Below are 9,901 nucleotides of genomic sequence, written 5' to 3' on the forward strand. Positions count from 1 at the left end.
ACTGTTTTAAGAGCTTTGGACAGCTATTGATTGCCAAATTGCTTTCTGAAAGGCTTACATCAGTTTATATACTCCAAAAGCAGCACATCTGAGAATGTCCATTTCAGTTCAGCAGTCATCAGCACTGAGGGTTATTAACATGAAAGGCAAGAAGTGTTATGCTAAAATATTTTAGTATAACTACTAATAAGTTTGGATTTTTAGAAAGACCAATTATATTTTTTGAAAGATATTATGCATTGAGAAATGTTCACCTATCACAAGTGTTTAGCTTGAGGAATTTTCACAGATAGAACACAGCTTCATAACTAACATTTACCTCAAGAAACAGAACATTACCTATACCACCAAAGCTGTCTTTATGCTTCATTCCAAAGATCATTTTTAAAAACCTGTATGGCTAAAACCTCTGAAGGAAGAAAATTGACTTTGATTTGACCAATGTAGTTTTAACAGTCAGCAGTAAGTTTCTGATTATGAAGGTTTGAAGATTTGGAAAGGTTCATATATATTTAAGATGGTTAGTTTCCTCACAAAGTCAAATAGTGAATTTATAATTCTGGCCCCGAATCTCCCTTTCTTTTAAAATAGTTTGATATCTGAGGCCAGGTGCAGGGGCTCACACCTGTAATTCAAGCACTTTGGGAGGCCCAGAGTTTGAGGCCAGGGGTTCAAGACCAGCCTAAGCAACAAAGAAAAACCCCGTCTTTACAAAAAAATTAAAAAAAGTAGATGGGTGTAGTGATGTGCGCCTGTAGTCGCAGCTACTCAGGAGCCTGGGGCCAGAATTGCTTGAGCCCCTGAGGTCACAATTGTAGTGAACCATGATTGTACCACTGTATTCCAGCCTGTGTGACAGAGTGCAGAGTGATTGAGACTCGGTCTCAAAAAAAAGAAAAAAGAAAAAGTTTGATGTCGCTTGTCCTATCACACCAATTTTGTGTTTACTCAGATTCTTATGTAAGCCATAATAGTGCATCTCCAGTGCAGTTTCTTAAATTCTAGTGAATAAAAATAGGGATTACTTCTATGCTTATTTAAAACACAGATTCAGGGGTCCCATGTAAGACTCATTGAGTCAGCATTGCAGTGTCAGAAGCACCTCAGGTGATGTAGATGCCTGCTAATGGTCTCTAGACCACACACCTTGAGGAATGTTGTGTTAGAGGATAAATGCTTCTTCTTGAAGGAAAACATTCTGAGAATGTTGGTAATTGAAACACTTACCTAAGAAAATTCTTCTACATTGCATAACCTCAATTTCAAAAATAATGCTTTTGGCCAGGTGCAGTGGCTCATGCCTGTGATCCCAGCACTTTGGGAGGCTGAGGCAGGAGGATCAGGAGGTCAAGAGATTGAGACCATCCTGGCCAATATGGTGAAACCCCGTGTCTACTAAAAATACAAAAATTAGCCGGACGTGGTGGCACATGCCTGTAGTCCCAGCTACTTGAACCTGGGAGGCAGAGGTTGCAGTGAGCCGAGATCGCACGACTGCACCCCAGCCTGGCGACAGAGCAAGACTCCGTTAAAAAAAATAATAATGCTGTCAAAGAAGTGTATGCTTAGTCCTTTATTCCTTTCTAGGCTTTCATACTGTAAACATGGACACGTGGTATTTAACATAGAGCTGATATAGATTGTGCAACCAGAACAGGAAATATCTAGCTTAAATCACCCCTTGATTGCAGTGTGTTTGAAACTAACTTTGTATAATGGGTCTAGCTTTTCAGAGGATAACTCTTAGCTCAGTTATATAAGTGGGTCACTTTATAAAAGGCTTATAATTCAAATTTTTGTCAAAAGAAAAATTCAAAAGTTACCTTTCTATTTTATTTCTTTATACATTAACAATAGAGTTCATACATTGAAGAGTCATTTTAGATAAAGCAGAATAAGTAGTGAAATATTAGACAATAACCCACAGAAAAAGTTTTAAGGAGTCTGGATTTTGGCTTGAATGATCTTAATTAGAGGTTTTGCTTGTTCTGCTGGGCTTGACAGATTAAAAGGTGGTTGATTCTGCCCCATCAATATCGCTTGCATCCATCCACCTCTCTCTATCTCTACCTCTCTAACCCCTGCCACCCTTGGTTCTCTGACCCATTCAAGCCCTTCCCTAACTCCGGACCTTTGTACAAGTTGTTCCCTTTGCCTGGCAGTCTCTTCCCACAATTTTCACCTGGCTAAATCCTGTCTCTCATTTAGATCTGTGCTTAAATAACACATCCTTAGAGAGAGCCTTCAAATCTAACTTATGTCTCTCCTGTTTTTCTCCTCATGGGCATATACTTCTCTCCGAGCACTCGTCTCAGTCTGTAAATGTGGATCCATGTACTTATTGGTTTAATTTCTGCCTCTCCCACCAGACCAGTTGAAAGAAGAGATTATGGCTGTGTGGTTCATCACTATATCCCCAATGTCTAGCATAGCACATGGTACTGACTGAATTAAAAAAAATTTGTAATTACCCAGTATATAAGTTATCTACTTCTGGATAATGAATTAATGCAATGTATTAGTCCATTCACACAGTGCAATAAAGAACTACCTGAGGCTTGGTAATTTATAAAGAAAAGAGGTTTAAATGGCTCACATTTCCACAGGCTATACAGGAAACATGGCTGGGGAGGCCTCAGGAAACTCTCCTGGTGGAAGGGGAAGCAGGCATATCTTACATGGCCAGCGCAGGTGGAAGAGAGAGAAGGGGGAGGTGCTATACACTTTTAAACAACCAGATCTTAGGAGAACTCTCTTTCTGTCAGGAGAACGGCAAGGAGGAAATATGCCCTCTTGATTCGATCACCTCCTACCAGGCTTCTCCTGGAGGATTACACTGGGGATTACAATTCAACATGAGATTTGGGCAGGGACACAAACTATATCATGCACAAACTTAGACCTTTATTTGAAACAACAAACAGTTTTTATCTTGCAGTTTCAGTGAGCCAAGAATTTGAAATGGCTTGTCTGGGTGGTTCTGGTTCAGGGTTTCATATTAAGTTACAGTAAAGGTGTCTGCCAGGGTTGCCATCATTTGACCATGGAGTAGGGTTGATGGATCTGTTTCCAAGAGGGCTCACTCATAAGCCTGTTTGCTCGAGGCCTCCATTCCATGCCACTTAAACTCCTCTATAGGGCTGCTTGAGTGTTCTCACATCATGGCCACTGGTATCTCCCAGAACACCTGACCAAAAGAGAGACAAGAGTAAGGAGGAGGCCACAATACCCTTTATGTTCCAATTTCTAATATCCAGTCTTGTCATTTTAACAACATCCTATTTGTTAAAAACAAGTCACTAAGTAATGCCACCCTTAAAGGAAGAGGAAATTGGCTCCATCTTTTGAAAGGAAGACTATCAAAGAATTTGTGGACATATTTGAAAATCACCACAGCTCTTCATCTGGCCAAAAATTATTTATATTACCTTGACATGAAAAATACCATAAACTCTTCCTACTGCTCCCCCACTCCCAAACTCACATTCATTTACATTATCAGCTCAAAATCCAGGACGTTGACTTTAAAATCAGGTCCAAATGTGAATGAGGCTCTTTGCGTGTAGTGCCTTAGGTATGGCTTTACTATACCATTCGTCTCAACCTAAAGACATATGAACTGAAGAAAAAAGCGATCTACTCTTCCGTAGGCAACTTACAATGGTGGGTAAGCCTAGCATAATCACAATAGACAAACTTTTTAAAAAAGGATTTTAAGGTGGAATGCTGTGGCTCATGCCTGTAATCCCAGCACTTTGGGAGGCTGAAGTGGGGGATCACGAGCAGGAGTTTGAGACCAGCTTGACCAGCATGGTGAAACTCTGTTTCTACTAAAAATACAAAAATTAGCTGGGGGTGGTGGTGTATGGCTGTAATTCCACCTACTCAGAAGGCTGAGGCAGGAGAATCCCTTGAACCCAGGAGGCGGAGGTTGCAGTGAGCCGAGATCACACCACTGCACTCCAGCCTGGGCTACAGAGCGAAACTCCAAAAGATTTTAAAAGGAAAAATGTAAGATAGAAGTAATCAGTTTGTAGTAATACTTCTCTTATTTTTATTTCACTAGCTTTAGTGGTACAAGTGATTTTTGGTTACATGAATAAATGTATAATAGTGAAGTCTAGGATTTTAGTGCATCCATCATCTGGGTAGAATACATTGTACCCAATAGGTAAGTGTTTCATCCTGCATCCCTTGAGTTAATTTGCTTTAAATAATGAACTCCAGTTCCACCCAAATTGCTGCAAGATATTATTTGTTATTTATTATGGCTGAGTAGTATTCCATGACGTATCTATACCACATTTTCTTCATCCACTCATCAGTTGATGGACACTTAGTTTGATTCCATATCTTTGCTGTATGAATTGTGCTGCAATAAACATCCACATACAGGTGCCTTTTTGATACAGTGACTTCTTTTCTCTTGAGTAGATATCCAGTCATGGGATTGCTGGATTGAATGGAAGACCTATTTTTAGGTCCTTGAGAAATCTGCATACTGCTTTCCATAGAGGTTGTATTAATTTAAATTCACAGGAGCAGACTGTAAGCACTATTTTTTTTCTACCAAATTTACACCAACATCTATTATTTTTTGACTTTTTAATAATTGCCTTTCTGGCAGGGTAAGATGTTATCATATTGTGGTTTTAATTTGCATTTCCTTGATGATTTGTGATGTCGAGCATTTTCTTGTATGTTTGTTGGCCATTTTTGTATCTTTAGAGATAATGTCTTTTAAGAAATTACTATTCATATCCTTTGTTCACTTTTCAATGAGATTTTTTTCTTGGGGATTTGTTTGAGTTCCTTGTAGATTCTAGATATTAATCCTTTGTCAGATGCATAATTTGCAAATATTTTCTCCCATTCTATAGGTTGTCCATTTACTCTGCAGATGATTTCTTTTGCTATGCAGAAACCTTTTCATTTAATTGGGTCTCAGTATTTATCTTTGTTCTTGTTGCATCTACTTTTGAGATCTTAGTTATAAATTCTTTGGCTAGGCCAGTGGCCAGCAGAGTGTTTCCTAGGTTTTCTTCTAGAATTTTTGGCTTCAGGTCTTAGATTTAAGTCTTTAATACATCTTGAGTTAATTTTCATATAAGATGATATATAGATATCCAGTTTCATTCTTCTACATGTGGCTTGCCAATTTTCCTAGCACCATGTACTGAATTGGGTGTTCGTTCCTCCATTTCAATTTCTGTATGCTTTGTCAAAAATCTGTTACTTATAAATATTTGGCTTTATTTCTGGGTTCTCTATTATGTTCTATTGGTCTATTTGCTTACTTTTATACTAGTACCATGCTATTTTGGTTACTATATTCTTGCAGTGTAATTTGGAGTCAGATTATGCGATGTCTCCAGATTTGTTCATTTTGGTTAGTGTTACTTTAGCTATGTGGGCTTTTTTTTGGTTTCATATACATTTTAGGATGGTTCTTTCTAGTTCTGTGGAAAATGATGATGGTATTTTGATGGGAATTACATTTAATCTCTGGATTGCTTTGGGCAGTATGGTTATTTTCACGATATTGATTCTTCCAATCCATGAACATGGGATGTATTTCCATTTGTTTTAACAGCTATGATTTCTTTCAGCACTGTTTTGTAGTTCTTCTTGTAGATCTCTTTTACCTCTTTGGTTATGTATATTCCTAGCTATTGTATTTATTTATTTATTAATTCATTTATTTATTAGCCATGGTAAAATTAATTGTGTTCTTGATTTGATTCTCAGCTTGGTCATTTTTGTTGTATTATAGCAGTGCTACTGATTTGTGTACATTGATTTTGTAACCTGAGACTTTACTGAATTGTTAATCAGATCTAGGAGTCTTTTGAAGCAGTCTTTAGGGTTTTCTAGGTATAAGATCATATCGTCAGCAAACAGTGATAGTTTGACTTCTTCTTTTCCAGTTTAATTGCCCTTTCTTTCTTTTGTCTGATTCCTCTGGCTAATACTTACAGTACTACATTGAATGGGCATACTTGTCTTGTTCCAGTTCTTAAGGGGAATGCTTTCAACTTTATCTCATTCAGTATGATGTTGGCTGTGGAGTTGTCATATATAGCTTTTTTTTGAGATATGTCCTTCTATGCTTAGCTTGTTGAAGGTTTTTATCATAAAGGGATGCTGGATTCTTCAAAAGTTTCTTCCTTTCAACATGTGTGAAACCAAGCATCCCTGGCTGCTGCAGGAGCTAACAGATAGGTATAGTTAAGAAAAAACTTTATTTTAAGCAGGGAGAACGACAGCACAGCACTTAACAGCTATATTCTGGTCTGAATTTTGCTTGAGATGCTGGATTTTATCAGATACTTTTTCTGTGTCTATTGAGATGATTATATGATTTTTATTTTAATTCTCTTGATGTGATGAATCACATTTATTGACTTGCATACATTGAAAGATCCCTCCATCCCTGGGATGAAGCTCACTTGATCATGGTGAATTTTTTTTTTTTTTTTGATATGCTGTTAGATTTGGTTTGCTAGTATTTTGTTGAGAATTTTTGCATTTGTATTTATAATGGATATTGGCCAGCAGTTTTCTTTTTTTATGTATTTTCCTGGCTCTGGTATCAGGGTGACAGTGACTTCATAGAATGAGTTAGGGAGGATTCCCTCCTTCCCAATCTTTTGGAATTGTGTCAGTACAACTGGTACCAATTCTTCTTTGAATATTTGGTAGAATTTGGTTGTGAATCCACCTGGCCCTGGATATTTTTCTTTGTTGGCAGTTTTTAAAATTACTCATTCAATTTCACTGCTTGTCATTGCTCTGTTGAGGATTTATATTTCTTTCGATTCAAGCTGGGGGAGTTGTATAATTTCAGGAATTTATCCATTTCCTTTAGATTTTCTAGTTTGTGTTCATAGTAATTCATACTAATATCGAATGATCTTTTGTTTTTCTGTAGAGTCAGTTGTATTATTTCCATTTTCATTTCTAATTGAGCTTATTTGAATCTTCTCTCTTTTCTTGGTGAATCTAGTAGTGGTCTATCAATTTTGTATCTTTTCAAACAACCAGCCTTTTCTTTCATTAATCTTTTGCATTTTTTTAATTTCAATTTCATTTAGTTCTGCTCTGATCTTTGTTATTTCTTTTCGTCTGCTTAACTTTCCGCTAGAGAGTTAATGTGATCTTTTGGGGGTGCTATAGGACCCTGTTTTTTCATATTGCCAGGATTGTTTTTCTGGTTCTTTTTCATTTGGGTAGATGATTTCTTCTTCTCTTTTTTTTTGAGATGGAGTTTTGCTCTTGTTACCCAGGCTTGAGTGCAATGGAGCAATCTCGGCTCACCGCAACCTCCGCCTCCTGGGTTCAGGCAATTCTCCTGCCTCAGCCTCCCGAGTAGCTGGGATTACAGGCACGTGCCACCACGCCCAGCTAATTTTTGTATTTTTAGTAGAGATGGGGTTTCATCACGTTGACCAGGATGGTCTCGATCTCTTGACCTCGTGATCCACCCACCTCGGCCTCCCAAAGCGCTGGGATTACAGGTGTGAGCCACTGCGCCAGGCCCTATTTCTTCTAATTATTTTGTATTTATTTTCTATTTGACAGGTTTATTAAAATATTTTTTTCCCTGGAGGATGTGACTTTAATGTTTATAGTTTATTGTCACCTAGCTTCAGCTCTGGGTGCATTCAATGGTGAAGGGAGTATAAATTCCTTGGTTACAGAGAATCTTTTTGCAACAGGTTTCTCAGATGTTGGTTGTAGTAGCAAAGTGCTGGGTATGTGAGCAGGTTCACTGTTTCCTGTGGGGCTGGAATGGCAGAGGTCTCATGAAGCTTATCCTGTTCCCCAGTGGTGTCCACTATTTTGTGTCTGTGTTTGTGAGACAGGGTCTTGCTGTCACCCTGGCAGTGCAGTGACATGATCATAGCTCATTGCAGCCTTGAGTTCCCAGGATCAAGTGACCCTTTCACCTCATTTTCTTGAGTAGCTACGACAGGCAGGCACTGCCATGCCTGGGTAATTTTGATATTTTTTGTGGAGATGGGGTTTCACCATGTTTCCCAGGCTGGTTTCTTTTGCCTCATGGGCTGCTCTCTTAATATGGTGCACTCTGCCTAGGAGGAGCAGCCCCTGAGGACCAGACTACTGTGAATCCTGCTGCTCCTCTGTGTCTAGCTACCTGCTAGGGCTGCCGCACTCCAGGTGCTTAGGAATGTGCTATGACCTGTCCTCTGGTCTCCCAGTAGCAGATACCAGTGCCAGCTCTGATGAGAGTGGGAGGAGAGTGACAAAGACTCTGAAGTTTCCTTGGTTATAAAACTAGCCTCTGTGTGTTAGTTTCTCAAATGTAGTAGTGATGTACTTAGGCACATGGACAGACTCAACACCTCCTGGTTAGCCAGTGTGATGTAGGTAATGGTGATAGCTGAGGTTGTGCAAAAGTTTTCTCTTTCCTAGAGTTATGGTGTGGTTCCTGCAGATGCTGAAATGTCTGTGCTGGTTGGCCTTCAGCTAGGAGGTGGTGCTTGCAAAAGTGACAGCTGTGGTGGTAGTGGTGGAATTTGTGCTTGCTTTATGTTACTCAGGGGAGATACTCTAATTCCTCAAGTGCCTCTGGTGCCTTTGGGGCCATGGACCTCCAAAAACTTTCTGTCCTTTGTGTTAAGCTACCACAGTGAGTAGAGGTGCAAAGCTGGGTGTGGGCTGGGTCAGGCAAGTTTGAGGTGTGGCTTTCCACACACAGCAGCACACACAGCAGCACAGTGGGGACTTGAGGGCAGTTTGGCTGCTGGAGTAATGTTCCAGGGAGGAGTGCAGCTGCCTCTGCTGTACAGCAGAGTCTGTGTGGGGAGTAGGGAGCAGCACTAAGCAGTAAACAGTAAGCCCCACCCACCTAATTGGCAAGGTGACTCTCTTACCTGCAGTGTTCCACTAGTAGCAGCTAGCTAGGTTTCAGGCAGTCTGTGCTCAGAACTCAAAACTGCCACAGAGACCTCAGCTTTCAGGCCATGCCCTTCCTTTCTACCCATGAAGTAGGGGCATCCAACTCTGGTACCTATGTTTATAGTGCACTTTCCACTCACCCCTTAGTTCTGGCCGGTGGGGTTTGTCTTCACTCAAGATTGTATCACATGTTTCAGTTGGGAGCTTCTTTCAACCTGTGACTGCAGCCTGAGTTAGCTGGCAGGCTTCTGTGAGGTCCCCTGTTAGGTAGGATTAGGATTGGTCTGTAGCAATAGTGAAATCAAAGTGGGTACAACTTGGCAGATTTCTTTCTTTTTTTCTCTTTCTTTCTTTCATTCTTTCTTTTTCTCTTCTTTCTCGCTTTCTTTCTTTCTTTTTTCTTTAACATTTACTAGTTTATTTAAAGGATGTTACAAAGGATACAGATGAAGAGATGTGTAGGTCAAGTTATGGGGGAAGGTGTGTGAAGCTTCCCTGCTGTGATGGTTAATACTGTCAACTTGATTGAATTGAAGGAGCAAAGTCTTGTTCCTGGGTGGGGCTATGAGAGTGTGGCCAAAGGAGATTAACAGTTGAGTCAATGGGCTGGGGAAGGCAGACCCACCCTTAATCTGGTGGGCACAATCTAATCAGCTGCCAGCAAATATAAAGCAGGCAGAAAAATGTGAAAAGGAGAGACTGGCCTAACCTCCCAGCCTATATCTCCGGTGCTGGATGCTTCCTACCGTAGAACATCGGACTCCAAGTTCTTCAGTTTTGAGACTCGAACTGGCTCTCCTTGCTCCTCAAGCATGCAGACAGCCTATTGTGGAACTTTGTGATCATGTAAGTTAATACTTAATAAATTCCCATATATAGAGAGAGTTTTATATAGACAAAATTGATAGAAAATATATATATATGGTAGTTTATTAAGTATTAACTTACATATATATCTCCTATTAGTTTATATATATCT

The 9,901-nt window shown here is 39.7% G+C and overlaps 1 non-coding gene across 1 annotated transcript; it reads right to left on the reverse strand.

Moving 5' to 3' along the window:
- Positions 1-6,175: 6,175 nt before the first annotated feature.
- Positions 6,176-6,306, reverse strand: LOC118151926 (small nucleolar RNA SNORA63). Its single transcript, XR_004740318.1, has one exon. It is a non-coding gene; the product is annotated as a small nucleolar RNA SNORA63 (small nucleolar RNA).
- Between the last annotated feature and the right edge of the window lie 3,595 nt (positions 6,307-9,901).

This window comes from Callithrix jacchus, chromosome 2 (assembly GCF_049354715.1).
Source record: "Callithrix jacchus isolate 240 chromosome 2, calJac240_pri, whole genome shotgun sequence".
NCBI classification, from domain to species: Eukaryota; Metazoa; Chordata; class Mammalia; order Primates; family Cebidae; genus Callithrix; species Callithrix jacchus.